The sequence below is a fragment of the Oryzias melastigma genome, unplaced genomic scaffold (genome assembly GCF_002922805.2).
Source record: "Oryzias melastigma strain HK-1 unplaced genomic scaffold, ASM292280v2 sc00160, whole genome shotgun sequence".
NCBI lineage: Eukaryota > Metazoa > Chordata > Actinopteri > Beloniformes > Adrianichthyidae > Oryzias > Oryzias melastigma.
The window spans coordinates 722,980-744,119 of record NW_023416878.1 but is presented as its reverse complement, the minus strand read 5'-3'; the positions used below and the strand labels follow the sequence as shown (position 1 = coordinate 744,119).

The 21,140-nt window shown below is 38.3% G+C and overlaps 1 protein-coding gene across 1 annotated transcript in view; it reads right to left on the bottom strand.

Annotated features, from left to right (window-relative positions):
* LOC112138375 (transcription factor Sox-1a) overlaps window positions 1–21,052 on the bottom strand; it is a 90,235-nt gene extending 69,183 nt beyond the window's left edge. Inside the window, exons 1-2 of the mRNA XM_024260929.2 lie at window positions 20,917–21,052; window positions 17,966–18,667 (exon numbers count right to left, since the gene is read on the bottom strand). The gene's annotated coding sequence lies outside the window, so the exon portion shown is untranslated. The remainder of the gene's footprint in view (window positions 1–17,965; window positions 18,668–20,916) is intronic.
* Between the last annotated feature and the right edge of the window lie 88 nt (window positions 21,053–21,140).

Below are 21,140 nucleotides of genomic sequence, written 5' to 3'. Positions count from 1 at the left end.
CTGGGGTTTTTTATGCTAATTTGGAGTTTAGCTAATACTTTAGCAACATGCTATGTTTTTGAAAAAAAATATTTTACTGAGGAATTTTAGGCTATTTTTAAGTTTAGCTCATATTTAGGCAAAAAGCTAGCTCTTCTGGCTAATTTGGAGTTTAGCTCATATTTAAGCAACAAACTAATATTTTTGCAAAACTGGCATGTATTAGGGATTTTAAGCAGTTTTACTATACATTTTTCAGAAATTTAAATCAACTTCAGCGTTTTTTTATAGTTCTTTAATGAAATTTCCCATCTTTTAGCAGATTTAACCAGATTTTGGATTTTCAACAAATCCCTACAGAAATTAAAGTAAATTCATTTTCAGTAACTGATTGGCTGTGGCGACCCTGGAAGGGAAAAGTCAAAAGAAGAAGAAGATTTTCCTCAAAAAGATTCAGTATTTCAGCTAAATCCTTCACAGTAGCACCATCAAAGGTAATGCAACTTTTCTAATTTAATCTGGTTTTAATCCCAGAAACTCATTCAAAGTTTAATAAACTATCACCTTAATCGTCTTTATTTTAGTTAGTTTAAAGCTCATGATGGTTGAGATGTGTGCTTTACATCCAGATTGCACAAGACCCGATTAGTCGACGAATCAGAAAAAAATAATCGGTGATTAATCGACTGTTAAAACATTTGTTTATGGCAGCCCTACCGAATCAACATCTGTTTTGATGGGTTGTGCAACACAACAAAATCACAAAAATTCACTATTTAAGCAACAAACCAACAAATTAAACTTGATTTCTGGGATTTCTATTCGACCAAACGATCAAACTCTGCCGGCATGTTGATTCACGAGCTGCAAAACACAAGAGAATCAATGCCGGACCTGTTCAGTCGAAGCCCCTCCTTTGTGTTTAGCACACACACACATGAAACCCACCTGTGCGCGCCGCCATTACCATATGTTGCTGCGTCTTTGTATTCAAGAACTAACCTGTATAATAGGTGTCACATTTGCAAGACAACAAATCAAACCAGCCTTCATTTCCCCGGCCTCTCCTCAGCGCCGCAGCTGCAGGCCTCTTTGTTGTCAGGGGAGTTTCTAATTAATATGATAAATAAGATGGCGGGTTCGACTCCCCGATGCTTTTTAATTGAAGGAAGCCTTGAATGGCACGCGGGCAGAGGCAGAGATTAGCGGGTTATTTGTGAGAGGTTTTATGTGAGGAGGGGAGGAGAGGACTTTTATCCTGGCAGTGATTTCCTGTTTCATTGTAATACAGTGGCTGTAACACTCACATGGACGCACACACACACACACACACACACACACACACACTGTGTGTAGCGTTTGATTTGAGGCACAGCTGACAGTCTGACTACAGCTGTAGCCATGGTGGCACTTCCTGTCGCTCCGTTTGGGTTTCAATGAAACTTTTTTGCTCAAATCCGATAGTTGAACCATCTGCAAGTTCAAGTACTCTGCAAAAGCAAAAACTGAGAGCAACAGTGTGAGAGTCCGCCCCTTTCTCTGTTTGTTTTTGTTTGGTGGTTCTTATTCTGCTCTTTTGCATAATCACACCAGGTTTCAGTTTTTAAACAAGCTGCTTTCTGGATATTTCCGTTTTTTTGGAAACTTTTCCATTTTAGATTTCTGCTTTTTTTCCCCCCTTTTTTTTGTAGTCACAGTTTACTTTGGCGTTCTGAATCCAATTATGGATCCAGATTTTATAACTCCAAAATAATATAAAGAAAGTCATCCAAGTTATGATTTGTGTAAAAAAGTAATTCAAATAAAACAAATCAAGTTAAATCTATCTCAAAACGAATATCAAACAAACCGTAACTCTAAATCGAGGGTCCCCAAACTACGGCCCGCGGGCCGGATCCGGCCCACTTCCACATTTGGCCCGGCCCCTGAACATTATCAGAGACACATGAATATTTTGTTTTTTTCCTCCAATCTGGCTTTGAGATCGGTTCCTAACACTGCTAGCAAAATAGTGTTTTCCTAACAGTATCGTCACACTGTTAGCATCAATCCCAGACAGAAATGCTTACAGAAAACACTGTTAGCATCAATCTCAGACAGGAATGCTAACAGGAAACACTGTTAGCATCAATCGCAGACAGAACCGCTAACAGAAACACTGTTAGTTTGGGAATCCCTGATTTAAAAGATGACTCAAACAAATTGCAACTCATAAAAACAAAGTGTGATTAAAAACGTAACTGAAATAAAGTGTAATTCAAGCTCCGCCTTAAAACATAACTCAAAACAAAAGGCAACTCCAAAAGTAAGTAAAAAGAGAAAAACGCTACCGGTACTCAGATAAATTCATCTCAAAACATAACGCACATAAAACACAACTTAAATATGTTGTAACTCCAAACAAAATGCAACTAGAAATAAAAAAGCAAAACTCTACAAAAACACGACTCAGAGTGTGAAGCTCCAAACAGTTCATAAAGTAACTCAAATAGAAGGTATTTCAAATAAAACATTACCAATACAACTGAAGCAGTCACAGTTGAAACATGACGACTTTTTTTTCCTGTCATAGTAACTTGTTTGACGCTTTTATTAAACCAGAAGAAAGTCAAAAACAGAAAAAAATTCTCTAAACCAGAACATGTAATCAGACAAAGCGTCTAAATCCTGTTTGGAATTTCCTTTGGATATAATGTTCTATATTCCACTCTAGTAGAATCAGCTCTTCCTGCTGCAGCTTCTATATCATTCTAACCAACAACAGCTTCTGTTCCCTCCTTAGACTGAATTCATCCAAACTGTCCGTCCCGTGAATCACCACAACCTCCTTCTCCGTCCACGTTCTCACTCGCGATCCACCGCAAACCTCCGACAGCAGGAATCAGCCAAAGATCTGGCAGCTCTGCCTGCAGCGTCTTTGTGTTCGCAGCCCACTGCCGCTCAGCAAACACGCCGCTCTGATCTCCTCATCCTCACATAATCCCGCTCCATCTAAATCGGAGCCCGAGGGGACGCCGTTGTTCTGCTGGGATCTGATCCGCCGTCGTCCTCTGAGATCAACCGAACCGAAGATACCGAGGGGGATTCTGGGACGGATTCCCCCTCAGGCTTCGTTTGGTGTCAAAACTCCAGAAATAAGAAAATCCCAGCTTGTTGATCAAATCGTTCTTTTAGATCCTCATATCTGAAGATTGATCCTCCACGAGGAAGCAGCTGAAGACTGAAGTTAAAAACACATAAAACACAAAAGATTTGAGTTTTTCTAAAGAAATAAGGACATCAAGTCAACAATCCAGACCAATTACAGCTTAAATTGAACTATTTTAGCAGATAAAATGACCTAAAAAGGTTTTAAAATGATTTACAAAGAGGAAAACCAACACATCGATGCAAAGGTCGTGATTCACAGCTGCTACGTATTTTTGGCGTATTTTCCGGGTATGAAATTTAGCTCTTTTGTGATACATGGATGATATACGTAATTCATCAGTGCTTGTTGCTTTTGTCCGTTGAGGGTTTCGAGCCGACGTGTCTTTACAGGAATTCCGTTTTGAGTTGTCAAACATTTTTGGACGGTTGAAAATGAGGCAGTTTGTGCATTTTTTACGTAGTTTATGTGCAGTTATTACATACATTTTACGCGTCTTTAGATGTCTAACACACCTTTCACATGCGTACCACTGAGGTATAACCTGAAGAATGTACCGCTTCTGAAGGAGAACTTTGACCGGATTTTCAGCTGACCTGAAAACAACTTGAGCCCAATTCACTTGATATGATACCAGCTGAAGGGAAATGGACCCCACAGTCTGCAGTCCAAACAAAACGCCGGTCATAGCTGTACAATGGAGCAGAAGAACGATTATGTGGCCTTAATCCTGTTGCTAGAGTCACTTTCCTAAACTGTGATGTATCACTGGTTCTGCACTTTTTTTTTTTTTTTTACTTTCTTTCTCCTAAATCCCACGTGTCAAAGTCAAGGCCCGGGGGCCGGATCCGGCCCTCCAGATCATTTGATTTTATTGTTATTAATGACCCGATGTTATCCTGCCCTTATTTCTAACTTGTATAATTTTGAGAAAATATAATATTTGTTTAGAGGGTAAAATATTGAAAGTTGATTTATTCTGGAATAATAATATTGCCTTTTCATTTGTCATAATCACGTTAAGTTATGTTGCTCTGCTCACATGGTAGCCGTAACTCTAGCCGTTTGAACCCGGTGTCAGACCTGGTGTGGACCGGAGGAATCCGACTGTTTCATTGTGACGGTGCTGTCCATAGTTCTGACGCCGTATGGTTATGATTCCTGCTCTGAATGTCCAAGTGAAGAAATTCAATGAAGCTGAAATTGAAGTGTTCTTTGTGGTTTATTCCTTTCGTGGTTGTAAAATCATTCATCCACAAAACATGTGTGAACATTTCACGAGTATGGATCTCAACAAGTTATTTTAATTCACAAATAACAAATTTTCCTCCATAGATTATTCACAAAACCTACGTAATGGCTGTGTGACAAGTCAATCCTGGTTCAGGTCTGTTTCACCTCAAGACATGAAATGAACAGTGAAGCATGGCAGCAGGAGTGGAGTAATGTGGGGTAGCAGGTGTGAATGTTGAAGCGTGATTAATAGAACATAATTAATTTGTTAATATGTCTTAGCGACCTCAGGCTTCCTGCTGTGCAGCTGTGAGATCAGCGTGATACAACTGTCAAAAATAAACTTTTTATTCATTCTGTGATTGAAATGTTATCACATCAAAGAGATGATAAGGCATTTCTTTGTAGTTTTTGGACAAAAGCCATCTTTTACTTTCAATCTGACGGCTGTAAAGCAGCAGCAGTGCACTCGCTATGGGGGGCGGAGCTAAACAGAGCAGTCTGCTATTAGAAATCCAACAACGAGGAAACTGATCATTATTGTATTTTGGGATGGGGACTGATATGAATTTATAACAATAACCAGCACCAGTTTCTCCCTGAAAGTCCCGCCCACCGACGTCACAGGAGGCGAACAGTTCAGAGTGGACAGACACGCCCCCACCTGGGTAGATTCCAGCCAACCTAAAATCCAGCTGGATCGAAATTCTCCAAAAAATAAAATTGTTTTATTATTTTTAAAAAACACAATTAAAAAATAAATAAAAACAGAATTCCAGGAAAAATGTCAAATAGACAGGAGTGAGAACTTCCTATTTTTGGGCTGCCTGGTGACTTTAGTCTGGAATTATTTTGTATTTTCGTTCAAAAACATGTTGATTAGTTTGCTGACAAATTTTATTCTTGTTGTTTTTATAAAATTACGGCTAAAACTTTCGTTCTATGTTGTAAAAACGGTTCATGAATCATTTTTGGGGTCTCCACAGCTAAATGAATCAAATTTCTCCAGACGGAATTTTATCTTTTACATAATTTTATGTCTAGTGTGTGAATAGAACATGGAAAAATGATGGAATAAATGTAGTGTCACACAGGAGAGATTGTGCTGAATAAAATTATGCCAAATAAGCAGCCGGTAGTGTTTCAAATTCAAAATACAGAAAATTCAAACGTAGACACAAACATGCCCTTAAAGGGTTAAAAATTATTTTGTGTGATTTCATATTATGATTATTTGCAGATAATAGGTGGCTGGTAAATACTGCAACAAAAAAAACGAGATTAACTTTTTCCAGATTTGTGATTAATTAGTTGAATTTTTAAATCAACCCTAATAATTACATACATCTAATTACATCTGGAAACCCAAAATTGAAACAAGAGTTTACATGTTTTGCAGTTCTCTTTGCTTGAAATCGGTGGATAAAAATGACTCCAGAGGAGGACGTCCGTCGCTCCAGCGGAGCTGCATCATGAAACTCCCCAAACCCACAGAGACGAGCAAAGACTGTAAACTAAAAGAGGGCTAGAGTGATGGAGGGATGGAGGGAGGAGAGGAGAGAGCAGACGCTCGCAGTCGGAGCTGCCACTTTGGCGCCGCAGCATTTAAAGCTGTAATGACAGGCCAGAGAGTGATAAGAGACGCAGTGGAGAGGCCACTATAGCTGCTCTCCTCTGCCTGCTAACAACTGTAATTATCCAAACTCCACACTCACTACTATTGATCCCTCCCCGCGCCGCGCTGCGCCACCCCCCGCCCTGGCACGGTGACAGCGGCGTGCGGCCCTCTCAGCTCAAGAGCTGTTCACACCTGCAGGAGTGGAGCACGGCGGCGAGGACGGACGCTCAACACAAATGTTGGTGCAGCTCGGATGCTCCCCTCGTGAAGAGTGAGAGGTGATGGGTTTGACTTTCTGCACGGACCACGTAAACCTGCGGGAGAATCTCCCGTGGCGGTCTCCTCTCCACGAATCCGGTGGGAAAAACTTTGCTTCCACTAAACCCCTAAAACTTAAACTTCAGGTCTAATAAAAGGCACGAGGTACTTGTCAAAAGGGGGCGGATCCTGCCCGAGCTGCCCCCACTGACTGAGCAGCTGCTACACACCCCTCCCCCTCTGCCTCAGAGACCCAGACCAGAGCCGCACACGACAGTCACCCTTTTTTCAAAATGGCGGCTTTTCTGCTGGTTTATCTCCATAGCAACCATTAAATGATTTGGTCGTCTGGGGGTGACGAGCAGATCGATGTCATTTTTAGAAGAATCGGCAAAAGTAAATTTCCTTAGCAACGGAGGTTTATTTGTTAACCACACCCACTTTCCCTCATATTGTATGCTTTTTTTGTTTAGCTTGAGGCAGGGATTCATGTATTACATTTTCACAACATTCCACTAAAAATGTGCGAGCAAAAAACATTTTTGTTAGTTCACCACACGAACATTCAAAATCTGCTAACTTTATTTACAACATTTGTCTCCAACAAGCGTCTTAATGATGCTCGAGGAGTGAGAACGACATGGATCAAAATCCCCAGGAGGAGATTACATTTCTAGACTGTATTTTTTATATATATTTGGGGGAGTGATTCAAGATGGCCGCCTCTACCAGAGGTCAGAGGTCAAAGGTTATACATAACATTTCTTGAAGATCGCTTGAACAAAAGTTTCCCCGTATTGTGTGACAATGTGAAAATGTACACACATTGCCGCCATCTTATAATAATTTCAAAACTTCCTTTTTGAGGAAACATTTTCTTTTAACTCCATTCAATTTTTAATGGTTTCTCCTGCTGTGATGTCATCATTTTTTTTACTTTTAAGTGCCTTTAAATTTAATAAATTTGTCTGTATTTACATTTTTTAAATATTCTTATTGCGTTTTATTATTTATTGAAACAGCAATTTAATAAATTGACAAAAAATGCACTAGTCATAAACAACAAAAAATAGGTCATGAAAGAATATTTTCAGGTAAACCTTCATCATGTTAGAAAAAAGGCTCATTTTAGGCAATAAAAGGTCAATACTATGCTGGCTGATGACATTTTATTGGACTTTATGGTATATTGTTGTTGTTTTTACTCAGTCATAAAATGACACAAAATGAGAGCGTCTGGTTATGAAGGTTAATACCACGACCAGCTGACATCACGATAAGAGAACGTCTCTTATGAGCTCAGCTGGAGCGGGCCGGCGTCCGGCGGCGTCCATCGACAGAGAGCCTCCCCCTGCAGGGAGGGGGGACGGATTTACAAGTTGCACCACGACCTTTCTGGCCCTCACAAAAGGCCTCTTTTGTTCCCCCGTCACCTTCTGCAGATTTATCACATCCAATTACAAACTAGGATGCCGACAATATCCCCATTAGCCTATCAAACGCTTTAGCGCGGAGAAATCTGGCCTTTCAGAAGGGGAGGAGCCTAACAAAGACTGCACGGGTGAGTAATTAACGGGGAGAGTTGGTGGTTTGTTTCCCTGATGGTTATCTAAATGAAACAAACCGGCTCTTTGCACTTTGGGGCCGCTCTCACATTCTGGGGTTTGAAACAAAAGCAGGAATGACGTTTTTTTCTTTTGTCCGCTTTATTAGCTAAAAGAGCAAAATAAAGAGAACAGACACGAAGAAAAGGGAGAATTTAGATGTCGACTTCATCAATCGATTCAGAGTTCATTTAGGAGGAAGGAAGAAGTCATTCGTCCTCCTTCAAAGGTGAATAAAAGTGGGGACTTTTTGTCCTCTTGAACATCTCCAGGAGAGCGCCTGTCCTCTCCAATCAGGGAAACTTCCCGGTTGAACAAAGAATCCAAACAGTTTTCTTCTAACTTTTGGTTTTATTTTTGGTCTATTAAAATAAAAACTGTGACCAAATTAGACCCCATGGGGTCAAAAATAGCTTGCATAGTGAAGAATGTTTTTCCCTCAGTTACCAGAAGACCCTGTGGTAGAGTGTCCATCCTGAGACTGGAATGTCGCGAGTTCGATTCCCGGCTGAGTCATATCAAAGACTCTAAAAATGGGTTAAACTATCAAATATCTCCCAGAGGATGGGTCAAATGCTGCAATTACTAATGGGACTTTATTTTATTCTCTGGAGCAACTTGAACATCACAGATTTAAGATTTAATCAACCCCTCTTCCCCAACCCCCTGGCCAGACGGGACGAGACAGATTCATAACAAACCCCCTCTACTCTTCCCTTTTCTCAAAATGGCAGCTTTTCTGATGGTTTATCTCCATAGCAACCATTTTATGTTTTAATCGTCTGGGGATGACGGACAGGTCGACGTAAGTTTTATAAGAATCAGCAAAAGTAAACTTTTTCATTTCCTTAGCAACCAAGGTTTTTTGCTGACCACGCCCACATTCCTGCTTTGTTCATATCGTATGTTATATCATTTTGTTCAGCTTGACCCAACGACTGATGTATTTAAACTTCACATCATTACAGTAAAAAATGTGCGAGTAATGGGAGAACGGCACTTTTGTTGGCTTCCCATAGGGACACCATTCAAAATCTACAAACTTTATTTGCAGCATTTTTTCCAAATTTGTACTAAAGGAGATTTTTGTGGAAGATTCTAAACAGCTACCTCTTCCAGAGGTCAAAGGTCAATGAAACTTTGGTGATTATGAACTAAGACTGCAAGATTATTCGACTAATAGATTATTAAAATAGTCAATGCCTAAATTAATAATCTATTAGTCATTCTTCATATTCTATGGAGTCAGAGTGTAGAAAAGTTGAAAGTTAGAATGGTATTCTGCTAGCTTTAGGGACTATTTTGGTGTTTATTAAGGTTTTTTAGAATTTTTAGTTTAGCTAATATTTCAGCAACAAACTAGCTATTTTATCTAATTTAGTATTTTTACAGTTTTTAGGCTAATTTGGCATTTAACTAATATTTTAGCTACATGCTATCTATTTGGCTAATTTAGGATTTTTTTCAGTTTTTAGGCTAGTTTGGAGTTAAGCTAATATTTCAGTTGCATGCCAGCCGTTTTGGCTAATTTAGGATTTTTTTTCAGTTTTTGGGCTAAATTGGCATTTTAGCTGGACGTTAGCTTCAGTGTTTTTAGCTATCAATGAAGACGGCTCAAATCAAAGTTTTTTTTCTCCAATATTAGATGAAAATGAGGAAATTTCCCACTTTGACCCAAAATGGCCACCAAGTCGGAGGTTCTGTGGCCATCCCATAATAATTCAAAACTCCCTTTGGGTATTTCCAACATGTGTGTTTGGGTTATATTTGTAGATTTTAGAAAAAAAAAACAATATTTTGAACCCCAAAAGAGATGTTTTTGTTATCCTTTTTTACAACACTGTGTAAACACTTTCACCAGGTGAATTTTTATACCAGATACCCAGTAAAAAGGATTTCTCACAAAAAAAAGTCCGAAATATGACGACACAGGATAAATTAGAGTAGTTATTTTATATCTTACATAACAAAATGGAACATAAATACAGAGGAAGATCCTAAAAACAGGCTGGAAAATGAGGAATTTCAGAAGAAAAAAATCCTGAAAAATGAAATAACGATACTGAGGACTCGATCTTTGGTCCACCCATTCCAGGGACATGTGAGACTCTACCCACGGACCACGACACTCAGAAAAAGGCATCAAGAGGTGCAGATTTGTTTTTATTAGTGTGTTTTAAAGCAACATTAGAACAAAAATCCAACATCTGTCAACATAAACGCACATCTTTTTTTTCTCCAAAATCCTCGGCGCTGCTGTCATCACTCAGACGCGCTCTTACTCTGAAGGGCTGCCATCATCAGTCAGTCAGAATAAACGCTGCAGCCAATTACCTTTATTTTAGAGGAGCTATGCTGCTGGCATTAGTGCATGAAAATGGGCTTCCATTTTCCACGAATCGAGGTCTTCTCAGGGCCTATAATGGATAAAATACCAATCAGGCGGCTGATGCGGCCACACATCACACCGTGCACTTACACCATTAGAAAGTCTTTTAATGTCTTTCTAATTACAGGATAAATACGCTTGGGGCTTCAGCGCTGAGTGCAGAGCGTGGCGTGTCGTCCTATTTGATTGGCCGCAATTTTTCAGACCAAAATACTTTATTATGTCATCATAAATTCAAACAAACAATCAACACCATCGGGGACTTGTATCTTAAATAATCAGAAGATTCAACTTTTGTCTTCTATGAATTAGCTTAATTAGTAAAAAACAAAAATGTAAATGATTAAAAAGAAGAAACGCTTTTAATCTTCAGAAGTCTCGGTTTGATTTGTGGCGTGAGAATCATGGTAAATATTACCAAGGTTTAGGATATTTCAATTAAACAGCACATCATCTGCATAAAAACAAACAGAAAAATAGTATACTTCCATTGTTAATTTAGGAACTGTAAAGAACTTGATATTTTGAACTCTAGCTAATATTTAAGACTTTAACTCTGAATCTAAACCGTCTTTTTGTTCCTGTTTTGGCAAAATAAAAAACAGAAATGTTTCCAGAGAAAAGTAGTGTCAGTGTTTGTGTTTGTGCAGCAGATCAGTGTCAATAAAGCTTAAATAATTAGCTGTGATGTCACATCCTGTCACTCTGAACCGGGGGTGACAATCGTTGGCCCTCCAGATGGTTTAACGATCCAATTGTGAAGAGATCAGAATATAAAGATTTTAAAGAGAAGAATTATTATTATTATTATTTAACCCTTTGACACACCACCAGTGATGCTAAAATCTTTAACTTTTCAACCGTTAACGCGATACTTCCAGGTGGATTGTGAAAGAAAAAAGTGTCTCGTCGATCCGGCCCCCGAGGGATTATATCCGGCCCCCGGGTGATTATATCCGGCCCCCGGGTGATTATATCTGGCCCTTGTGTGATTGAGTTCGACACTCCTCCCTTAAATGGTTAATGAAATGACCGCAGTGCACAACTCCACCACTAGGTGGAGCAAAGGAAACGAAAGGCCGGCACAACGAGAGCTCAGGAGATAAACATCCTTCTGCGGGGCGCCGGGGTCAAAAGGCACCACAGGCTTTGACCCCCCCTCACCTCCATGACGGGCCTACACTGACTCCGCCTCCCGCCGCCACTATATGAAGCATCAGCCGCGTATCATAGCTGTCTCACACCAAAGCGCGCCTCAAAATAATTTCTTAATCCATTAATTGGCGTGGAGGCCTTGGGGGCGGGGCTTTTTGTTCCGTGTGTTTGTCAGAGATGCATACTAATCATATAAAGTGATCCTTTGTGCTCGGGCTGACAGCAGGGCTTTCACGTGCACACACACACGGCGGCGCGGCCAGTGTATTATTTTCCCTGAAGAGTGTTATTTTCCTGTCAAGGCGTGATGGCGGCGTGCCAACAGATGTGGCGGGGAACGCTCATCCGTCCTTCACGCCGCCGCCGCAGACTCGGCCCTCCGTCCACGTGCTCTGACTGTTGTCATCATCTTTAAAAGCATCACAGGAAAGAATGTGTTCAATTCTCCACATTATCTGCATTTCCTGGATGAGGAAATGTCAGACGTTCCTATTGGTTGATTTGATGATAAACATCTTTAGATGAACTGGATCATAAGGAGGAGCTTTAGATGGAGATGATCAGGATTTCATGTTCGGTTCTCATTGATTTTAAAGCTGTTTGAGGTGTTCTTCTAGAAATCACAGCAGAAATTTACTTTTTAAAATGTATTTGTAATATTTTGAGGATTTAAGGTCAAAGAGTTGATAACATGATCAATGAATCTCTAGTAATACACGGAAAATAAATGTTTTTGATTTATTTGAATATAATCAACAAAAAGTGAACAGAATATCAAAACACTGGAAACACTCTGATCAAATTGGTGTTTTTAACATGTTCTTGTAGTATTTTTCTACAATGAACTTGTAAATTTGAAAAAAGAAGAAAATTTGAAAACAGTTTTCAAAAATACATATTGAAAAATTCATGGAATTATTAAAAATTTGAAAAAATAAAATGGAACATATGAAAAAATAATATTGAAAACTACAAAAAAATAGTGAAAATCTAAAAAAAAATGAAATTTGAAACTTAAAAAAGAAAAAACTTAACATGTTACCCATTTTAAAGTGTTTTTGTACTTTCAACTTTTCGTTTTTCGTTTCCAATTCTTTTTTTTTTTAACTCAGATATTCCAGATTTCGCTGCTGAGTTGATCCTAATTTTATTTGGGGGCGGGGTCAGTAGCCAATGAGCTTAAAGCCCCGCCCCCAAGTAAACTTAGGATCAACTCAGCAGCAAAAATTCAAAAATCTGAATTGAAACTGTGAAGAGAAAACTGAAAACAAAAAGGGAGAAACGGAAAAAGGAAATATATATATTTATATTCCAAGTTTCATATTTACTTTTTTTCTAATTTTAAATATTATTTTTGAAATGGTCAATTTCATTTTTTTCTCATTTTCAATAATTCCTTCAAGTTTTTTTATATGTATTTTCAGGTTTAAAACTGCATTCAAATTCACTTTTTTCACATTTTCAATATTTTTTAAAATGTTAAACTTTATTTTTTCTAACTTTTAATAATTCAAGTTTTTAATGTGTATTTTTGAGTTTAAAACTGCTTTTAAATTGTCCATGCATGTTTTTCAAATGTAGAATCAGTTTTTTCGTTCACTTTAAGCAGATCCTGATTTGACCCCAGTGAATCGCCATCGCAGGAAAAAAATGTAAAAAAATACAATAATGTATAAAAAATATTTCATCGTATTTTTTTTTTTTTGCCAGAAATTAAATTACTTTCTATGGCATAGTTTCTGCAGAGCAGCAGGAGTTTAATAGAAATTCCCCTCTGGATTAAGAGCCCGGCTGTTTGCACGAATAAGCCCCGCCCCCTCCCTGTGTTAGAGCTCAGAGTAGGGATCTTATGCCCCGCCCACTGCATCTTCCACATCACAAATAATCTCTTTTTTCCTTCTGCTCCTTATTTAAACAAACTGGATAAAAAATAATCAGAACTGAGAATTTTTTGCTCGTTTGTCATCCATCAGACTAAACGGCGGTCGAGAAGCGCCATGGCAGTACGTGAGCAAGTAATGGATAAAATAAAAGAAACTGTAGGAATTAAAAAATATCTGCAAATAAAAAAGTGATCGCAGCAAAAATAAAAACGTAACTGAACAAAAGTGATGCAAACGAGAAAGCTACGATGAAGTCGTTCATCAGGGATGGTTTTAGGTGACGGACTCACTGGAAGTGGGCGGGTCTCGCTTTGGGAAATAGATGATATATGAGAAACATATTTGTCTGATGGAGGACACAAAGAAACAAAATCAAGCAAAAAATTCGTGTTTTTTATTCAGTTTGTTGTAAATCAGGAGAAAAAAAGAGCTTATTGTGACGTGGAAGATGCAGTGGGCGGGGCATAAGCTCCCTACGCTGAGCTCTAAACACAGGGAGGGGGCGGGGCTTATCCACGCAAACAGCCCCGCCCACAATCCAGAGGTGAATTTCTACTAGACTCCTGCCGCCTTACAGAAACTATGTCCTAGAAAACGACAGCTTTTCCTTTGATGTTGGACAATAAAATATTTGTTAGAAATGATTGTTTTTTTAGGCTATTGTTTTCCAGCTACATGCGAGCTGTTTTGGCTAACCTATTCTATTTTCAGACTAAAAGTCCAGTAAACTGCTGCTAAAGAAAACCCATCGTTGGTTCTGACGGGTTCTGTCCTCATCTGATGTTTCCACCAAAATAAAAGTCAAATTTAAAGCTTCCAGATGCTTTTATTTTGAAATAAAGGAAGGGGATTTTTTAAAATAAGCACATAAAGCTTCTTATATTAGACAATAAAGGCTTACTCTTTCTAACTGGAGATGTGTTTTAAGTCTGGATAAATGGGCGGAGCTAACCAGCATTAGAGATGACTTTAGAGAACCTTTTTGGACGTGTCGGGATTGGACTGTGAGGAGCGTTTTTGTGTGTTATTCGCTGCAGGCCTGTTTGTTTACTGCGTGGAGAGAGCCGGGTATCCGTCACGTTAACACGCTTTGATGGCAGCTTGGCAGCCGCAGCTCAGCTGATTCCACGTTCCTCTTTTCTGCGAAGGTTTTGGGAGCATGTTTTGTTTCTGGATTTTCGGATTTAGCAGCAAAGCAAAGCTCTGTTTTTTAAATGTACGCCTGTGACATTCTCCCAGTTATATTGGGTTGTTGCTTCATTTCATCTCAAATATCAAAGATTAGTCGCTGCAAAAGGAATCAGTTCAGTTTCTGACCACGTTAACTATCAGCTTTATTTCAGTTAAACTATAAAAACTAAATATCAGATGTAATTTGAGGATTTGTGTTAATCTCCTTCAAGTTCGGCACAATTTAAACTTCTTTTACTTCTATTTTTATTTTTGAAATAAGTAATTTGAAAAATACTAATTAAAAATAATCAGGTGTCTTATTTTTACGTTGATTTATTAAGTAGGAATAATCTATTTCATGCCTCTTTACGGCTATAATTAAATATGGAAATCATTTTTTTATTATTATTTTTATTTTGACATAAACTAAATCAGCTGTAAGATTGAGGACGGCTGGAAACATGCTTGTTATTAATTAGTAAAAAACTGCTTTTTCTTATTTCTATTATTTCACTTTCTGCTTTTCTCCCACCTGTTGTCTTTTTTTTCTCTAAAAGAAATGGATCGACAAACACGATCTTCTGAGCGAAAAAAGATTCAAAGTTTGTTTTAGACTGAAAGATGAAACCGTTTTTTCTCATTTTCCTTCCATTTGTGTGGTAAAAGTGAGAAATGTTGCTGCTAAACCAGCAGAATCGTCTGCGACTGAGGCTGTTTTCTCCGTTGTCTCAGTCCCGTGACATTTGCTGCTCTCAGTCGGTGTTGACATCTATGCAGTGACTGCTAAAAGCATAAACAAACAACCCATGAAGAGTTTCTCAGGGTCATTTCTGCATCAGAGACTCTGAGGTGGAAGTCAGGCGCCCTCTGGTGGACACTTTCGGTACGTCCGTTCAGTTGATTCTTCATTTAAAGCAAAACATAGAACTAAAATATGCTGTTTAAAGTCAATGAAAAAGTCGAAATGTTTTGTGCCAAAATATATGTTTGTAAAATTAAAATATTGAAGAGATTCTGCAGCAGCTTTGTGTTAAAAACAGCTATTTGTGTCTATATATTCTATGTGCAGAGAATCCAAATATTAGGTAACTTTAATTGATAGAAAAATATAGTGGATGATTTTTTTTGCCCCTCATTAATGAAAATGCTTGTTTGTTTGAACTAAATCTGTGCTTTTATAGCTGCAGGTCTCCATTTAGGGTCTCATTATTTCACTGCATCTATCAAAATGCAAAAGATCTGGAATGATTTAAGAGATGAATGTAAAATAAGTAAGTTTTTACAAATATTTTATTGGAAATTAGGGAAAAAAATATAAAAGTTAGTCAGATTTTGTTTAAAAGAGGAGAATAATAATAGAACAAAACTGATAATTGATCTTAAGAAAGAAGAAATCAGTCAAATTAAATGTTTTGTAAGACTTTGCTGCCATCTGGTGGTTAAACCGGCACAACACCACCTGCTGAAGGAAGAATAAGAGCATCACTTTGTTTTCTACTGGATATTCTCTCTTTACCATCCAAAATGCAACATTATTTTATCAGAGTAGAGTCATTAAAACAAAAATTATTATTTTTTTCATTTCTTGGATGGCAAACCTGAAATGTTTCTTTTTCCAGATGTGAAGGAAACTTTTCCAACAGAAACCAGTTTCACTTTAGGTCTAAAAATCTGCTGTAAACTCAGAGAAAAATGAATTATTGATCTTAAAATGAACATTTATCTGGATAGATGCAAATGATTTACATAAGATGTCAAAATAAATACGTTAACATACAAAAAACATTTAAAAATAAATAGCTATTATAAATGTGTTAATTTTCATCTTTTTATTGATTGCTCCGTTTCTTTGGCAAATCATTTTAATTAACACATTTAATCTTTTTACCTGTTAAAAATAACCTTTTTTAACAGGTATGGTTGTATTAGGATGATATCTGTAATCAATTTTAAAAAATAGAATTTATATCGTTTTACATTTCAAAGCTATAACTGAAACACCTGGATGATTCAGTTTGAGATTTTACCATCTAATTTAGATTTTTGTCATTAAAGTTTCACTTTTAATGCCAAAATTGATGAACTTTTATATCTATTTTAATTTTTTTATTATCATAAAATCATCTTTGTTTTAAAAAAAACTTTATTTTTATGTGAAACTAAGAAAACAAAGACATGTTGATTGAATACAGCTGTTAATTTACATGGAATAAACTTCAATCTTTGGTTTACCATTGAACTCCAATGGATCCGCATGGTAGGGGAGGTATAGTGATTTGCAGCAGACGGTCAATGACTCCTGTAGAGTTTAAGAAAACTACGGCAAACAGAGAAACGTGACAAGATCGAAGCTGAAACTGAAGAAAATCAGCTGTGAGAAACAAACAGCTGAAGCTGAAGACTCTAGATCAGGAGTGTTGAACTCAATCACAGAGGGGACAAAATCTAAAACACACCTGAGGTCATGAGCCGAACAGGATAAACATTTATTGAACACTCTAAAACTACATTTATAAAACTTTAAAACCATAATTATGAACTAGATATATACACTATAATTCTAGTGTGAATTCTGTAAACTGAATTTGGCTGGTGAAGATGCTAGTGCTGATAGCTGAAGATGCTGAATTTGATCGCTAAAATCACTGAAGCTGATAGCTGAAAACATTGAAGCTGATAGCTAGCTAAAATATTAGCTAAATGCCACATTAGCCTAAAAAAACAACTTAGGTTAGCCAAAACAGCTAGCATGTAGCGGAAAAAAATAGCTAAACTTCAACAGTGTAAAAAAAATGAAAAAAACCTAAATTAGCCAAAACAGCTAACTTTTGTTGAAATATTAGCTAAACTCCAAATTAATCTAAAAACTGAAAAAAGCCTAAATTAGCCAAAACAGCTAGCATGTAGCTGAAATATTAGCCAAACTCCAAAATGGCCCAAAAAACGTAAAAAAGCAGCTAGCATGTAAATATGAGCTAAACTCCAAAACAGCCAAAAAACAACAAAAACCCAAATTAGCCAAAACAGCTAAAGTATTGTTGAAATATTAGCTAAACTCCAAACAGAAAAAAGCCTAAATTAGCCAAAACAGCTAGCATGTAGCTGAAATATTAGCTAGACTCCAAATATCCTTAAAAATCTCAGTAAATGCCAAAACAGTCCAAAAAGTTAGCAGAATGTCAATTTTTAAAACGTTAAAATTGTAACTTTTTAACATAATTATGAATAATAAAAAGGCAGGAATATTATTCCAGAATAAATCAACTTAAACCTTAAATAACTTTCAATATTTTACTCTCTATAAAAATGTATTTTGTCAAAATTATACAAGTTTGAAATGAGCGTAAGATAACATCGGGTCATTAATAACAATTCCTCCATCACCAGTGAAACGAGCTCAATCTGACGCGGTCATGTGACCACAGAGTCCATCTTCATCCCACTTCCTCTGGTTTCACCGCTCTTCACCCGTTTGAGATTGAAATCTTTGTCTTGAGACAGAACAGGAAGGAAGGACAATCCTACCTGCGCTCTTCAGTTTGGCGAGTGTCCGGCTCTCCAGGCGTCGGACGTTTGGATGACCTCTGGGTCCGTTCTGGGCTGCGTCAAAAGGTCAAAAGGTGACGGACGAGGAGCGGCGCCGCTCGGCGACTCCGTCAGGAGAATAAATGAAAGTCTGCCTCTGCCTCCTTTTATATTCCCTCTTTCTCTCCTCGCCGCCGCCTCGCTTTGGCTTTTACCCCGGCTCGGGCGTGCACACGCGGGCGTGCACGTGTGCACACAGCAGCAGGAATATATTAGAAGCAAAACAAAAGGCGGCCGCCTTATTGTTTCTGAATTACCAGCCTTCCAAAGCCAACAAAGGCCCCACTTTCATAGAAAACTCCATTTTCATTTCAGCTCCATTTGATTAGCAGAGCAAAGACAAAAAGAGAGGGATTCATTCCTCCTCCTTCCTCTCTTTCAGCTCCAATGAAAAGCTCTCTTTATTGCTTTCTTTTCAGGATTGACATCAAAATGGGCTTTTAGGAGTAAACCAATGCAGGAAATGACGGCCTGCTCTTCTGTCTGATACTGGAGAGGAAAATTGCAGTTCCAAGAACAGAGAGCGAGTCGCGCTGAAGTCCTTCATCACATCAGGAGAAAGGTTTGTGCTTTCACTGCAGCTCCTCGTCGCCGTCATCAGGATCCATGTCAGATCAAACGTCCCGTTTCTGTCGTCTTATTCTTAAACGAGATACACATTAAAGATTAATGTTAGGGAAATATAAACAAAATGACTCATAAAGTAGTCAAATTATTAGCAAATGCAACAATTTACAAGAATATAGTCATGAATTGAGAAAAAAGTTAATTTTTTACAAGGATTTTCAGAGGCAACTTTTTGTTCTTGCTATTTTTTTATTTTTATTTTAAGAGTAAATATCAATTTAGACTAAGTTTCTCATAGTAATTTTTAGAGCTGCATAATAAATCACAGATGTATCGACATCACGATATCACAAAAGATCAAGAAGAACTGCGATAAATGAGCAGCCGAGCGTTAGCATTAGCCGTCCTATGGGAAATTCCATTAAACGTTAGCATCAAGCTAGCAGACTTTAGCTTTATGTGCTAAATCGATCTCTATTTTGATTGAATTGAACTTTATTCATATCACAAAGGATACATTCATTTGTTATGGCACCACAAAAGGATAAAAAGTTGCATAAAGAAAAAATAACATTAAATTTACTAAACACGTTCATAATTACAAGTAACAAATTAATAATATAGGATATTGACAATACATTAAAAACAAATATAGTATATTTTATGGATAGATTATTGATCTATTAAACTTAGATCAACTCAAATCAGTTGATTAATTAAACAACCAGCCCTGTAAAGTAATTTAAAAACAGTATGAAAATATTAGAACGAATGAGGAAGAAAGGAAAGTTGCTGCTGTGAACAGAGATCTCGCAGCAGGTTCCATGGCTCCCAGAGAACCTGAGATCAGACGTGTCGGCCCTTCACGCTGTGAGCTTTAAAACTGCACAAGAATCAAACTTCCTTTCAGAACAACTTGTGGTTCTTGGACCTTTGACGGTCTGACTGGTGGATGCGGTAGAACTTCCCAAACCCACTGCACCCCTAGACCCTAACCTTTCACTCTCCCCTCCTGGTGGTTTTGACTGTTAGCTTCGAGTCTGAACAGCTTAAGACTTGAACAACCCTTAAGTTTTCATTGGAAATCAACAGCCTGATGTGTTCCGCCGTCCCTGTGGTGGAGCGTCCTGGAAGGTTTTCTGTTTCTCATTTGAGGTCTAAAATCAGTTCACCTTTGAGTCCCTTCTGGGGGAACTTTTGAACGACGTTGACGTGGAGCCTGAAAAAGAGTGCAGGTCAAGAATCAAGTCAACAGAGTAAAGCTGATACGTTTAGTCACGACTAATCGACGATTTAATTCTCACTTTTTTTTTAATCTCAACACAACTGTCCAAAGACATATCTGCCATTGTGTTTGAAGTGCTAATCCGGGACGGGAGCGATGTCACTGGAAGATCTGTTAAGGCCGTCATAACTGGTGATTAGTCGACGCTTTGGCAAAATGATCTGTGACTAGAGGCGACTTTCAGGAAAATAGTTGGAGATAAATCAACTGTCCTGGAAAATAATCTGTGATTAGCCGACTATCCGGAAAAACAAACGACGATTAGTCGACCTTTCAGGAAAATAATCGGCGACTAGCTGACTATTTGGGAAAATAGTTGCTGATTAGTCAACTAATCGTGAAAATAATCGGCGACCAGCTGACTGATCTGGAAAAACAATTGGTGATTAGTTGATGTTTTGGGAAAATCATTGGTGCTCAGCCAACAAATCAGGAAAATAAATGGTTATTAGTTCAGGAAATTGGGGAAAAAATAAGCTTCGGGACAATAATCATGGATTAGTCCACTATTTGGGAAAATAATAGGCGACTAGTCGACTAATCGGGGAAACAATTGGTGATTATTTGATATTTTGGGAAAATAGTCAGGATTCGCTGACTAATTGGGAATATAAATAGGCGACTAGTCGACTAATTAGGAAAATAATATGGTTCAGGATAATAATCTGTGATCAGCACACTATTCTGGAAAATGATCGGCGATTACTCAACTATCGGTGATTAGCTGACCATCCAGTGAAACAATTGGTGATTAGTCGACATTTCGGGAAGTTATATGGCAAATACTCAAATATTCAGCACTTACTGTAACACGTCTGCTTCTCTGAACCAGACGGGAGTTGAACCCTTCATGGTTGAACGTCAGTCCCACGTGAACCCACTCTACCACCGGCCCGTTCTCATGGAGCTTCCGACTCCTCAGAGCAGGTGTTTGATTGTCCGGATGTTAGAGCGAGTCTGTCCCTTCATGGTTGAAGCTCCAGCGTCTAACTTCTAGTCCTTTTTCATGAAAAGATCCGTTTGGATTGGACCGGTTTACCTGTGGACGAACCCTCGGCTCGCCCCTTCACCTGCAGAGCGACGTCTGCACGTGCAAATGCCGCCGGACACGCATCAAAGACGCCTCTCTTCTCTGCCGTCGGAGGAAGCGGCATTATGGGCTGGCTCCAGATAATCACCATGGAAACCTTCTCTCTGAAGCTCTGCAACATCAAACCAAAGTTTCTTCAGGAACCAAAAACTAACGCTCAGGTTTGCTGTTTT